A 13,187-nucleotide genomic window follows, 5' to 3' on the forward strand; every position below is an offset into this window, starting at 1 on the left:
TCAGAAGCAACAGCAAAATGGGTCTTCATGATAAGTCCTTTATATCCCGCTATGATCAGCATTTTGCAGGACTATATAGATGGGTTCTCTGGTAGCCCTTCACTTCCTTGTTTAGGAGCTCACTTTTTTGTACTATTTCTTTTTATAAAGATCTATTTTTGACTGCTGTGGACTTTTGTTTACGCATTAAGCCACCTGATGCCTCCAGGAGCCATATAGTTTGCTAGTGAAGTCATTTTCTCTCTGCTACACATAGTGACTCCGTGTAACTAAATGCTTCTAAACAGGACTTGGCATTTACAGAAATCTGAAGACGACTCCTGTCTGCGCGGTTATCCCTTAGAACTAAAAGAAAAACACAGTTCTGCTTTTCTGCAGAGGCTGACTCAAGGAGGAGGGGGAAGGGGAATATAAAAGAGCACAAAATTCTACCATCACAATTTCAGAAATACAACAGTTCATCTGATAAAGAGAATAAGGATTACTCAATTATTTCCTTGCCTTGGACAACTGAGGGTTGATTTGGGGGGGGGGGGTGTTGTTGTGTTTGGGGGGATTTTTTTATTTATTTTTTTTAATGAGGATGGAATAAACTCCAGTATTTTGCTGGATTAGGTATGACATGAAGGAAAAACAAGACTGAAGCTAAGAACCTGAACTGTTCCATGGCACAAAGCACTTTATCCAGCACCTGCAGTTGCACTGTATGTATAACTTCGGCCAATTATCTACAAATTTATTAGGACCTTCATTGTTGCGCTATACAAGCTTTAAGTTACAGTGACACACTGAATTGCTTTCTTTTGTGAAAAAAAAAAAAAAAAAAAAGAAAATCCTTGCAACAGTTAAAACAATCAATAAGTATTTTTTTTGCTCTAAGTATTTTGACACAACATAAGTATTTGCTCCCAGGACAATTATCAATAAACACGATTAATGCTGTGTATTACAAAACAGATTATAAGCTAACTTTCAGCATAAAAAAAAATACAACAGTGAGAAATCCTATTATACAGGAGACTGGGCAGTTCACGTGCTACAATTATGGAGGTTACCCCTACGGCCAGTCACAGCAGAGAAGCCTCATACTGGAGAGCAAAATCCCTTATTTGCCAAGATTTACATGACTGGGTCACAGGCAAGAGAAAGGAAAAGCAAAAAAGAAAAGTCTGAATAGCCACAACCATTGCTGCACCTCAGCTACAAATAAATATCAGATGCTGGTCTTTTTGGCTGCCACTCAGATATTTCTTCATAAAAGTAATAAATATGTTTATTTTTTTTTCCCCAGTCAACACAACATGCCAAACCAATGGATCATTCTGACCATTCAAACTGCAATGAAACGTGTCTCCAATTTCTGATTTAATACTAATTCCTATTAGAATGGAAACACCAAAAACATAGATATCAATACAACAGCAAATCCTAAAGTGGTTTTGCCATATTCTTTGAGATACTAAAACAACATTATCTATAATATCTAATGGATAATTAAAATCCAAGTACACATGACGTATACATATACAACAGCTTAAGGTTCTCAGGTGTCAGGGTTTCAAGATTACTTTTATTCTTTCACTCAACATTATTTAACCTTGTATTTTCATGCCCATCACCATAAATACTTATTCTAAACTTCCAGTAGACACAAGTTTTTGACAGGATAAGTGTTAAAAATACTGTATTACAGCAATATGTATGTTGTTTGCAGCACTATGCAGAATACTTCACGTATAAGTGAATCATCAATCATACAGAAGTTCCAAGTAAATTTATGGTTTCTTGCAATACTATCACTTACTGTTTCAGAAAACTGTTTTCGTAACTTTAGTTCCAGCAACAGGGTTATTCATCATATCCTTAACCTGAACAACCACTACCCCTTCAATATGTGCAAACAAGTGAAAAAGTGACAAGCTACTAACATCAGATATATAAAACAGAAATGATTTAAACATGCCTTCCTTGCTGCAGTTCTCACAAACTAAACCGTGTAAGACAGAACAAATCCTAGGATTACAACTGATTAGCCAAAGAAATATACGTAATAGTTTAATATATTACCGTTCCCAAAATTTGACACAATACATTAATAACAAGGCTGTAGCTGCAAGAAATGAATTTAAACCTTTAAAAGATGGCTTTCTAGATGATTTTAAAAGGTCTCTATGCATCTAGGAATCACTAAGAGTCAAGTAAGTGATATTAATTGCTGTTCTGTTTAACAACTTTGTAAAGCAAACTTTTGACAGATAGGTGATGGCAATCTGCCACCAGTTCCCAAGAAGAGTGTCTGCTTTCAGTCACATCGCTGCATCGACACTTTCAAAGGAAATTCAGGGTGCTTCTGGTAAAGTTAGTCGTAAGTCACTGAATGCTTCAGCACTAAACCAATGGTGGCAGAATATTTCACATTCCTTATGCATAAAATATTCCCACAGACATCTATAGGATTTCTGGAAATAAACGCAAAACCAAATCTCAAGCAAACATGTTTTGCAACCCCAAATATAGCAAGTTTTGAAATAGTTGGTGAAAAACTGCTCAAGCTTTATTTTTTTTTTCTTACAAGTACCTGTATCAACCTGTGGGCTGAAAGGAGTAGGAGACTAGAACATGGATAAGTTAAAATTGCACCTCATCGCAAACAGGCTTCACTATTTAATAAAGATGCACTGCAGAACCCCTCTCAAATGCGATACCAAGCGCGAACAAGATCTATGCCACAGAAAGAAACTATTTTAAACCCCAGCAGTCAAAGCAGTGAGAGAGTGAACCGAGATGTGCTGCAATATTTATGCAGCCATTATAATGCAAATGCATAAGGTATTAAGAAGGCTATTTGCATTGGTGCACAGCCCCTTCAGACTACGTACAAAGCCAACAGAAAGAACAATTAGGATGCATGCATAACAAAAAGCCTCCGACCACAGGGTAGGCAGGTCCACTGCACCGGATACAGGATCTGTAGCATCACCCGTGTAATACTGTCTGCTGGATCAAATCTTGCTCATACGTAGTAGAACTTGAAGCATTTTAAGGCAGAAAAGCACGTTGAGGATTAGCATGGCAAAGGTAAGAACAAGCTACAACCAGTCGCGTGTTTCCCCAGATGAACCCGGCTGGAGCAGCGCTCGCCTCCCAGGGCTGCTCCTCTCTGCAGAACCCCACCACCACTAACAGGCAAGTAGCAAACTTTCAACAATGCTAAAAAATAATAATAAAAAAAATAATAATAAACAAACAGCTACATACTTTCCCATGGCAAAAAAATACTCTCCAGCACTTTTTGTAACAGAAAGGGAGGCAGGCTTGCATATATCCACCCTGAGAATATAGACTACACTTTTGTAGAAAAACCAAAAAGCAAACAAATACGTTTAAGTCTCCTAAAAGAATCAAGTACACAGGCATGCCAGATTGTTCTAAGAAGTCCCTTGACCATGCATCCTAGTATTTATCTACACCAATTCACAGCCTCTTAACATATTCTCACGCTAATCAGCATGTCTACAATTATATGATAGGCTCTGTTCTCTCATGTATTTCTCTTGTAGAGCAATACAGCTAAAGTACTTGAACTACAACGGTCTTAAAGGCAGAAATTAACTATGTCGTATACAATCAGTTTTTTAAAAGAAATTATAAACACTGGAGAATTTCTGTACAAAAATAGCCATTACCTAGAGGTTAATGATGGAAAAATTCTTAATAACTAAAAATCTGGTTTTATCCAGAGACCATTGTTTTGCTATACTGAAAATGCCTTTATTGAACCAAATTTGGTGTCGGAGAAAGCCCAGATGTAATAGTACGTTATGTGTATTTCACAACACGGTCAAGCCCAAGCAATGCAGCAAAAAACAAGCAAATTAAGGTCAATGGCTAATACCGCAAACATTACCTGCTTATTATACAACCTGTTACATTTTATCCCGGTACATTTTGTAACATAACAAGACTACTGTATCTAACAGACTAGATTATGTCAGCCGGTACAATTTTAATGTAAACAAGGGTTCTTTTTACCTCTACAATCTAGTTACAACTGGCTGTTTAGTCTTCACTACTGCGTCCTCCCCAGCCCTCTCTCATACACACAACACAAACCCACCAGAAAAAAAGAGACAGAAATATCTCCTCGGAGATGCAGTTGCATGCAGTAAAAATAAACACAAGGTATTACAATGACAGAGAGGAAAGCAAGTCCCGCTTCAATTAAAAGAGCATCCACAAAGCTGCCACGTAAAAAAAAAAAAAAAAAAAAAAAAAAGCAATGATCCTTGAAGCGTTTTGGGTGGGAAATGTCGCTAGCCAAGCTGGGCGAGAGGGTATGGCGGGCTGCTGGACGTGGGTACACATTACCAGGGGCTGCAACCAGAGAAAGCACCCGAAAGCCAGCGGCTGAGGAGGGTAGGGTGAGGTGGGCAACGGGGCTGAGCCGTCCCGGGGGCTGAGGCCGGCGAGGAGAAGGGGCGAGCGCTGCCTTCCCCTCCCTCCAGGCACACAAGTTTTCATCTCTCTCCAGACACGAAGGAGAACCTGCTGCTAGAGAGATACGGCTCCTTTTTAGCACCCACCCTAATTCTCCACGATGGTTATTTTGGAAGATCTGAGATCTCTTAATGCAGTTTTATTTCCTTATTATCACACTGAACCTTCCTGAAAGGGAGCTCAGTTTTTGCAGGGTTTCCTCAGCCTTGTCAAGAAGGCATCACAAAATGCGATCCTTCTCACTCGTAACATGCAGAAGACACTTTTACAGCCTTAATTCAATTAGGATGCACGAGCACCACGCACACATGCAAGCACACACATCCACCTATTTCATGGGTACTGTACACAGGTCAGCAGCAGCCAGCTCACGCTGTGACAAGCCAAGACCGCCACACGCACATACACACACACACCCCCCACTTCAGCAGAAACATTCTTTTCTAGAAAGCCACAGCCAAGTCACAATCAATCCAAGGGCTTCCTAAAAGGCACACGCACAGCAATCTTCAGAGCAATTAATTTCTGTACATAGGCTAAGAGTGCAGGAAGACAGCTGGAGAAAATATTTGTCGTCTGAAGGAATCCCTTCAATCACACAGAATTCCTGGAGGAGAATACACCCGTCAGTGGGATTTAAGTGTCAACATAACAAAGGAACGCCCCTCCCAGCACCTCCTGCCTTATAGATATGTCACGCTGGAAAGGAAAAACTAGACGGGGAACAGCAGCTATTCGCAATCAGCACTGTTTATCGACCCTACCCTTACCATCATCCCTAAGAAAAATTGCTGGGGATTGTTTAACATTTCTAGAAAGAACAGAATAGAGGGACGTGGCAGAAGACAGCATCCGCTTCGAGGATTTCTCAGTATTCCTCAAAGGAAGGCTGTGGACTCAAGGAGAGCTTTGTCTGGAATCATCTTTCTGTATTACAAGATTGTATATAAAATTAGTTTTGCCTGATGTACATGTTTTGTCTTGCCACACGTACAGAAATCCTGATGGCTGACAAACATTAGCCTAAATTAAAAAGAAACCAGCTTCAAATTACTAAAATATTCTCCCATTTCACTCATACAGAGCAAAGAATAATTACACAGAAAATCAAAATAGTCAAACCCAAATCATTCAACAGGAATTAAGAGGATAAGGGTGTTACTAAAATTAAAATGCATGCACAGCAGTGTAATAACAAATTCATAGGATACAGTAAATCTTTCCCAAAACCAGGCTAGGATTATATCAAGATCACCATACAACATATGCCTGAAATATGGCTGTAAATAAGTGTGACTTAATTTGACCGCCACCTACTTTAAGCCCTTGATTTTATAAATAGAAGCATCCAATAATGACTAGTGATTTAAAAAAAAAAAAAACGTTTAGAAGATAAAAAGAAGACAACAAGTAGAAAGTCAAACATGCAAACAAGAAACTGTAGAAAATTAAGACCCTGAAGGTAGTTATTAAAACCATCTTAATTTCTATTTCAATGGTCCCAAAAAATCCTGATCAAGTACAGCAGCAATAACAATACAAACAATTACAACTCCTTGATCATGAATATTCTGCCTCGAAAGTGTCTGCACATGTGCAGAACTGAATAAAACGTATGCTCCCATCTCAAATATGCGAGTTAAAAATTACTAGTACTATTTCAGTACTTTGTTTTCTCGCACATTGCAACTTTTTTTTTTTTTTCCATCTCCGTACCTGCTCCTAAATATGCCGGGGAAGTCAAGCAGCAAGGCAGTTTCGCTAAACTTCAGTTGTTCTGAATTTCTGTACAGCTCACGCCCAGTCGCGATTTTAGTCAACACACACGGCCGTTCACCTTCCCTACGGTTACTACAGCTTTTTAGCCGTTCCCTAGAGAAAGACAGGTACCGCTCGGTGAAAACACCTTCTACAGCCACGAATACAGGCGGGAAGCTGTCACACCGCTTTCTCTGCAACACCTCTCCGTTTTAAACACCGGGAAAACCACCTGGCTAGGCAGGAAAGCGACGGCTTTTGAAAGGAGATTCTGTCTCTCCGGCTCCATCAGAACCGCCACAATAAATACATGGGGTGAAACAGGAAAAAGAGCCTCACGCCTCAACGGGAGGGTGTGGGACAGCACTGGCACCACACAGCAGCAGATGTAATCATTACCCTGAACGCCGATAATCATTAATTACCCCGAGCGTCAGTGCCACTACACACACGCCAAGTCTCTTCAATTTTCCCCTGCCGGCTCCCGGTACCGGGGGCCGGCGGGGAGGAGGAGAGGTGAGGCTGTAAAGCGGAGCTTCCTCCTTTCTCTTTCTCTGCTGTTGTTGTTGTGGCGGCGGCCGGTCGATGCCATCGCCCGCCGGAGCGGGGGCAGCCCTGGCCGCCCAGCCCGGCGGGGCGATCGGCCGCCCCCAGCCCGGCCCGCCCCACCTGCCCCGGGCCCCGCGGCTGCCGGGCGGGGCTGCACCCCGCCGGGGCACCCACGAACACACGCTCGCCGGCTGCCGGTGCGCAGAGCCCGGCCGGGCTGGGGCTGAGCTCGCCCCGCCGCCGCGCTGAGGGGACGCGCCCCCCGCCCGGTTACCTGCCGCCCAGGCCCTCCCCGCCTTTGTGCCCGCGGCCTCCCGCCTCCCCCGCCACCGCCCCCGGCCGCCGCCAGGCCCACCCCGCCCGCTGTCAGCCGCCGCCTCAGCGCGCCCCGACGCCCCCGGCGGCGGCCAACCCCGCCGCGGCCCCGCGCCCGGCCGCCCCGTACCGTGCGGCTCCGCCATCCTCCCGAGGCGCGCTCGGCCCCCCTCCTCCTCCCCACCCGCCCCTGCCGGCCACCGTCTCTGCGCACCGAGCCGTCACGGGACTCCCCGCCCACAGACCTCCCGCCGCACCACGGGGGCGGGCCCGCCGAGGCGCGGGGCCGCCGACCGCTTCCAGGTTACGGCGCCGCCGCCATCTTGGCAGCGGGCGGAAGTAGCCCGGTTGCCCTTGGCGACGGGGGAGGCGGTGGGGCGGGCGGGGGAAGGGCCTGTACGGACCCTGCACCGGCCTCCCGGGCTGCCGGCCGGCCTCCCCGCCGCTTCTGACGCTTGTCTCGGTGTCCCGTAAGCCCCGCGGCTGTGGGGCAGCCCGGACAGGTAACCAGCCCCCGCGGCCTCACACCCCGGAGAACCGTCCGTCGTGTCACCGCTGCGACACCGGGGAGAAACTTGTGTCAGGGTGTCCCGCAGCGGGGGGGACAGCCCGTAGCTCCGTCCGTTACTGCCTGCCGCTCATTAAAGTATCGCAACGGGAACTGTTTTGCCGCCGGCCCCGCTGGTTAACTGGAGAGTTTGCCCGCAGGACAGACAGGATCAGAAGTTCGAGTATAATGAGTTCTGCAGCTCTTCCGTGTGTGGCCCAGCCTCCCCGCTCCTGCTGCGGGTCACCCTTACCTACTGAGACAGCGCGAAGGAGACGGACCAGGGGACTGCGATGTTCCCATGTTTCTTTTTTCCACAAAATCGGGACCCTCCCCAGTTCTCACCGGCTATAACCTCACCCCGTTGTGCTGACTGTTCTTTCTGTAGAAGATACCACAGGCTAAGTGTGACCAAGCCGCCCTTGCAAGGAATGTACGTGGGAGCTGCAAGAAATGGCGGTAGCCGTTCAGAAGGTGGCAACTATACCTCGGCGTAGACAAATATGCTCAAGTGTGACAGAGCATCTGCCATCAGTCGTCATTTCATTTCAGATGGGATTTAAAAGCAAGTTCTTTGACAAGTTGTTATAACAGATCTTTCGGTATTTTGCTGAGAAAGGTTTAGCTTTTTAATGCTAAATTCTCAGGCGGCTGCAATCAGTTCCCCTTTCAAGCCTAGATGGATTCTGCACTGCAGTAGTAGCGCAACTTTCTAATTTCTAAAACACATTAAAGCTAGCGGGAGTTTACTAATTGATCTCAATACTTGCTGGTCTGGACTGGTCCCACTGTCTCACGTTTGAAAGGAACAGCAGCTGCCTCAGCAGAATCAAATCCATGAGTAAATTCGGGAACCGTTTCCTACATCAGATAGTCAGATCCAAGTATCTGCTATTTCCATCAGTTTTTTACAACTTTTGACAACCACAGAGCATAGTTTCAGTGGAACAAGGCTATCCACGTTGGATTATCTGGGTTCTGCCAGTTTCCCTTGTGTGATTCTTTGGCAAACCAGACAGTTCAATGTGGTTACACACTTTTTTTACTAATAAATGTTGGACAGTGTTAAAAGCAGAACTGGCTTTTTGGCATAATGGGTCACTGGGCAGAAACCAGGTGATGTTTTCTAGTGACAATATTTCTTACAATGACTGGATGTTTATTTGTTTTTATTACTCAGTAAAACCTTCAGTGTGGACAGCGCACTGATCCCTTAGAAGACATGGAAATACATGCTTTGCCCTAAAAAGCTTGGAGTCTGAAAGATTTTTTTCTTGTGTAGCTTATTTGAACACACACAGATGTCTACATAGAACATCTATTTTAAAGACCACAGCGCATTCACCATGCATAGGAAGGATCTGAATGCTTTGTTTGTGCTGTACCTTTACATTTCTCAGGCTTCTTGTGTGCAAAGTGCCACTGCCCAGTTGCTTTAGCATTGAAGAAGTATGTACAAAGGATACGTGCTATGTGTACTCTGGTTCTGTTAGAGATTTTACTTCTGTTTCTACTCGCTTTGCTTTCAAAAATAAGATTTGATATCTAAAAAATGTTACTTTATACTCAAAAAAACCTCGTTTGCTCTTTTAATGACGAAACATTAAACTGAAAAGCTGATATAAAGCAGAGCAGGACAATTGTCACTAGACAAGGAATCAGCCAAGAAATTTATACTGATAACTCCACCCTTCTGCTGCAATTCCTTAATATGTCTTATGAGATTAGACTGATACTACAGTAATACTTGTGCCAACAATCAGAACTAACAGACATTTTTGCAAAGGCAGAATTCATACACGCAAGATTTGTTTTTAATCTGCACAAATGGCGCAGTTAATTTTATACCCTCCTACTGGATGCTGGAGAGCTCAGCTCCAACCTACTCCCAGCCTCCATCGGCACTGTTTGTCCCCAAATCTTCATCAACACAGACCTGGCCCAGTGTAGAAGGTAAGTATGAGAGTCACAATCTTTAGAATTAGTTAAGGGTCTGTCAGGATCACGTGGCTACGCTGACAGGCCCGTATTTTGAACTTTGTGGTATTGCGACTGAGTACCAATCCTTAAGATAGATCCACAGACAGTAAGTCAGAGGTCCCTCAGTCTCCATTGCCCCAGAAAATCCATAGAGCTGTGCAAGGATGCTGAATTACTGCCATTCACGCTGAAATAAACAGGAGGTGAAATATAATTAATGAGCATTTCATAATCTACATGCATACAGATTCTGAATTAAGGTTTCACTGTCAATTTCATTTGGACATTGCCTAACTTTTAAACGCTTGGCTTTGCAACCTTCATAATGTTCCTTTAACAGCTGTAGCACTTCCCGTGTTCCTGAAAAGGACAACTGTCGGTGCAGGACCACGCAGCATCACAGCACCTCCATGGGTCATCAGCCATGCTGGGACCTTTGTATGCCCAACACAGACCCCTGCCCCTTTCACTCAAGGAGAAAGAGATGGCAACAGCGGACTGTTATCCCCCATCTAGACCAGCAGCAGAGGGGGATAAGTGTTGGAATTCGGATTATTCAGTGGGTTCATAAGACCATTCCTAAGGCTATTTAGTATTTACACAGTTGTTTCAAGCATGTTTCTACAAAGCAGTGTGATTTATTAGGAGCTAGCTCTTACACAATGAACTAAAATAAAGCAATTAATTAGTTAAGCTTGCTTAAGCTGACCACAAGATCAATCTAGCAACTTCATAATCATCTTTGACTGAATTCAGATACCTCTGATATAATAGCCCCACTTGCCTTCTCTTAATTTAGTGGCAGCCAGACTAATGAATTGACCCTTTCTCTCTTGGTAATGTGGCCTTTTCACTACCTCCTCCCAACTGTAAAATTTTTGTCATCCAACTACAAGAAAGCCCGTTCTCCTCCCCCAGGCAGGCAGCTGCTGCTGCCTCATCCAAGGACACTCAATTCTAGTTGTTTCTGTACTGCGGGCTGGGGCAGACAGCACAAGAGCCAAATTCTTTGCTGTCTGAGCCAACGTGAAGGCCAGCCTCAGGGAAGCTCTGTTCCACTTCCAGCTCTGGAAGTCAGGATGTCCCAGCGAGCACAGCCCGTTTTGTCCCTTTCCACCCACACACCCCTCTGCTCTGCCCTGTGCCGGGCTGCCTCCCACAGGTCTCCCCCATACTCCATTCCCCTCCCCTCTGGCTGTGCCTGACCTCTCCTTTCTTAACCTCCAACAGGTCCTAGTTCAATGTCTTGGCTGGTTCTTCATCTCAGTGCCTATCCCTCTGACTTTCCTGTCTTTTCCTTCTCGTCTTGTACTGGCAAACTGAATTCTGCTGTGTCTTCTGTCCTTCCCCTGCTGCTAGTTCCTTGCCAGCCAGTCTCAGCATAAAACTACTCTAATTCCCAGTTTCACTTTCTTTGTGAATCTCAGTCTCCCTCTATCACATCTTAAATCTCCGAATTCCTGGTCCTTGGTTTTATCTTCCTCTCATCTACACCTCAATCTACCCAGACCTTCCTGCCCTATCCTATTCTTTTCTCTTCTCTTTAATCATCAGATTACCAGAAGTTTGGCTTCAGTCTCTTGGGCAAGGGTTGCAACGTGTTCAGTGGCTTTGGGGGAGAGGCACATGTTTTGAAGGCTGATGGCATGACAAAGTCCATTTCATTTTGTGAGCATCATAGTGATCACAAAAACAGTGTATGCCTTCATCACTGCTTTTCCATCTTCCTGTTGAATGTAAGCTTAGCTCTGCTGCCTTTATTGTGAGTCTACAAAAACTGGGAAGGCTGGAAGAGCTGGCACAGCTCAGGGAGCGAGGAAGGGTGCTAGGCCCAGAAACTGTACCTGAAGGATGCACGCAGACATTCAGAGCCCTCGTCAATGTCTAGAAGCTAATCCTGCAACGGAGCAGCTGAGAAGATCCGTCACATTGAAAACAGAGACTGGCCCACCAGAGTAAAAGTTTCTGCTTGGTGCGAGATGCTGTTGCAATACAAAAAAGGATGCAAAGAAAGGGAACCTCAAAATGTGGTTCTCTTTGAAGGACTACAGTACAGTAAAATGTCGCTATTTTTACCGTCTTCCTTTTATGTGTTCGGAGTCAGGTCTGCTTACTTGAGTGAGAAGAAATTATTTTTGCTTTTTCCTCTAGTTGGTTCTACAAAGCAAATGTATGATATAAGGGTAGAGTTTGATTAAGGTACTTATGTTCCCAAAACCAAGTAGCATGATTTAGGCTTGTGAAACTACCATGTAAAAAACAATTCTGGTCCTGCCAGCTTCAACTTTCAACTCATTAGCCACCTATCTATGTCTATCAGGCTGTTTGTTAGTAATTTTTTTAATGGACTTCCTAGGTTTTACAGGAGCTCTTCCAGGTGGAAAGAGAAAACATATCAACGCTGAAACAGCACATCCAGAATGCCAAGCATGAAATTATTTCATCTTTTTTTTTACTTGTATGCATACAAACTTTTTCAAGTATGCACTGTATCCTTGCTGCCCCAGGGCCAGCGGTTCCTCAGTTTATTTAGTGCAAGGGAAAACTGCAAATCCAGCAGGCTATCAAGCAAGCTAATCTTCAGTTATACAAACGGAGATTCAACCAGTTCAAACAATTTATCTTTCAAAGTCAACACTACAAACAACAGAGACAAGCAAGAGCTTTTTCATTCACAACAGACAATAAACTGTATTTTTTTAGTGTAGATATTCTAGACAGGATAGTATCAGCTGTTAGAAACTCCTACTTTTCTCTACAGTGAAAGACAGGGCAAATTAAAGGCTTCGGTTGTCTGTACTTTGAAAGGCTGGAATGAAAAATTCAGTTAAACTGAAACAGATGCGGATTATTCCAGCTCCAGTCAGGCCATCCCTAAAGAAACCAACCTTTCTTGACTTCATTTCATTCTTCTGATACTTGCAAATTCATTTGTGACATCCTAGAGTAATTCAAAAGGACAAAGCAGGATCCAAGAGGTCATTCTGTGCTCTGGTGGACAAGCTTCTCTTAGCTTGGGCCTGCAGCAGCTGAATTTCTGTAGGCAGCGTGTCTACCAAGGACTAACCAGGTCCAGGACTAACATAACTCCCAAAACTAAGGGGCGAGAGGGGTTGGGTATTCACAAAAGCTATTTTAAATCTACAGAGGTTAAGCTTCCTCTGTAGTCAATAAGATAAGCCTGTGCTTAGGCGCTCTGCATCACATTCTGAAGAAATCACTTTTTCCATTGACCTCATGCAGACCCTGGGGAGTTGAGGTTTCCAAGGGAAAAGCCACTTCCTCCCCAGGAAAGTGCATTCAAGCCTAAGTGGCCGTGGGTTCACCAGCTTTTTACATGCCGCACATTGCTGTTGGACTCTGGTGCTGCGTAGATCTGCATGCCTGCAGGTGCTACAAGACATCTCCTACCATTGTACCTGTTTCACTTGGCACTTGTGTCAGCCTTCTAAAACTGGCTGGCATCAATAATCTGGTATGGTGTGGCTTAGATTTCATTTACACTGCATGTTGTTTCATGCCTTCAAAGGTCCGTGAAGTA

The 13,187-nt window shown here is 44.4% G+C and overlaps 1 protein-coding gene across 3 annotated transcripts in view; it reads right to left on the reverse strand.

Annotated features, from left to right (window-relative positions):
- SHOC2 (SHOC2 leucine rich repeat scaffold protein) overlaps positions 1 to 7,446 on the reverse strand; it is a 69,522-nt gene extending 62,076 nt beyond the window's left edge. Inside the window, exons 1-2 of one of the 3 annotated variants that reach the window (XM_063338004.1) lie at positions 7,250 to 7,279; positions 6,214 to 6,369 (exon numbers count right to left, since the gene is read on the reverse strand). The gene's annotated coding sequence lies outside the window, so the exon portion shown is untranslated. Of the gene's footprint in view, positions 1 to 6,213; positions 6,370 to 7,249; positions 7,309 to 7,333 lie in introns of those variants that run through there. The other 2 variants (XM_063338006.1, XM_063338005.1) reach the window with 2 other exon arrangements.
- Between the last annotated feature and the right edge of the window lie 5,741 nt (positions 7,447 to 13,187).

Source organism: Chroicocephalus ridibundus, chromosome 6, assembly GCF_963924245.1.
Source record: "Chroicocephalus ridibundus chromosome 6, bChrRid1.1, whole genome shotgun sequence".
NCBI classification, from domain to species: domain Eukaryota; kingdom Metazoa; phylum Chordata; class Aves; order Charadriiformes; family Laridae; genus Chroicocephalus; species Chroicocephalus ridibundus.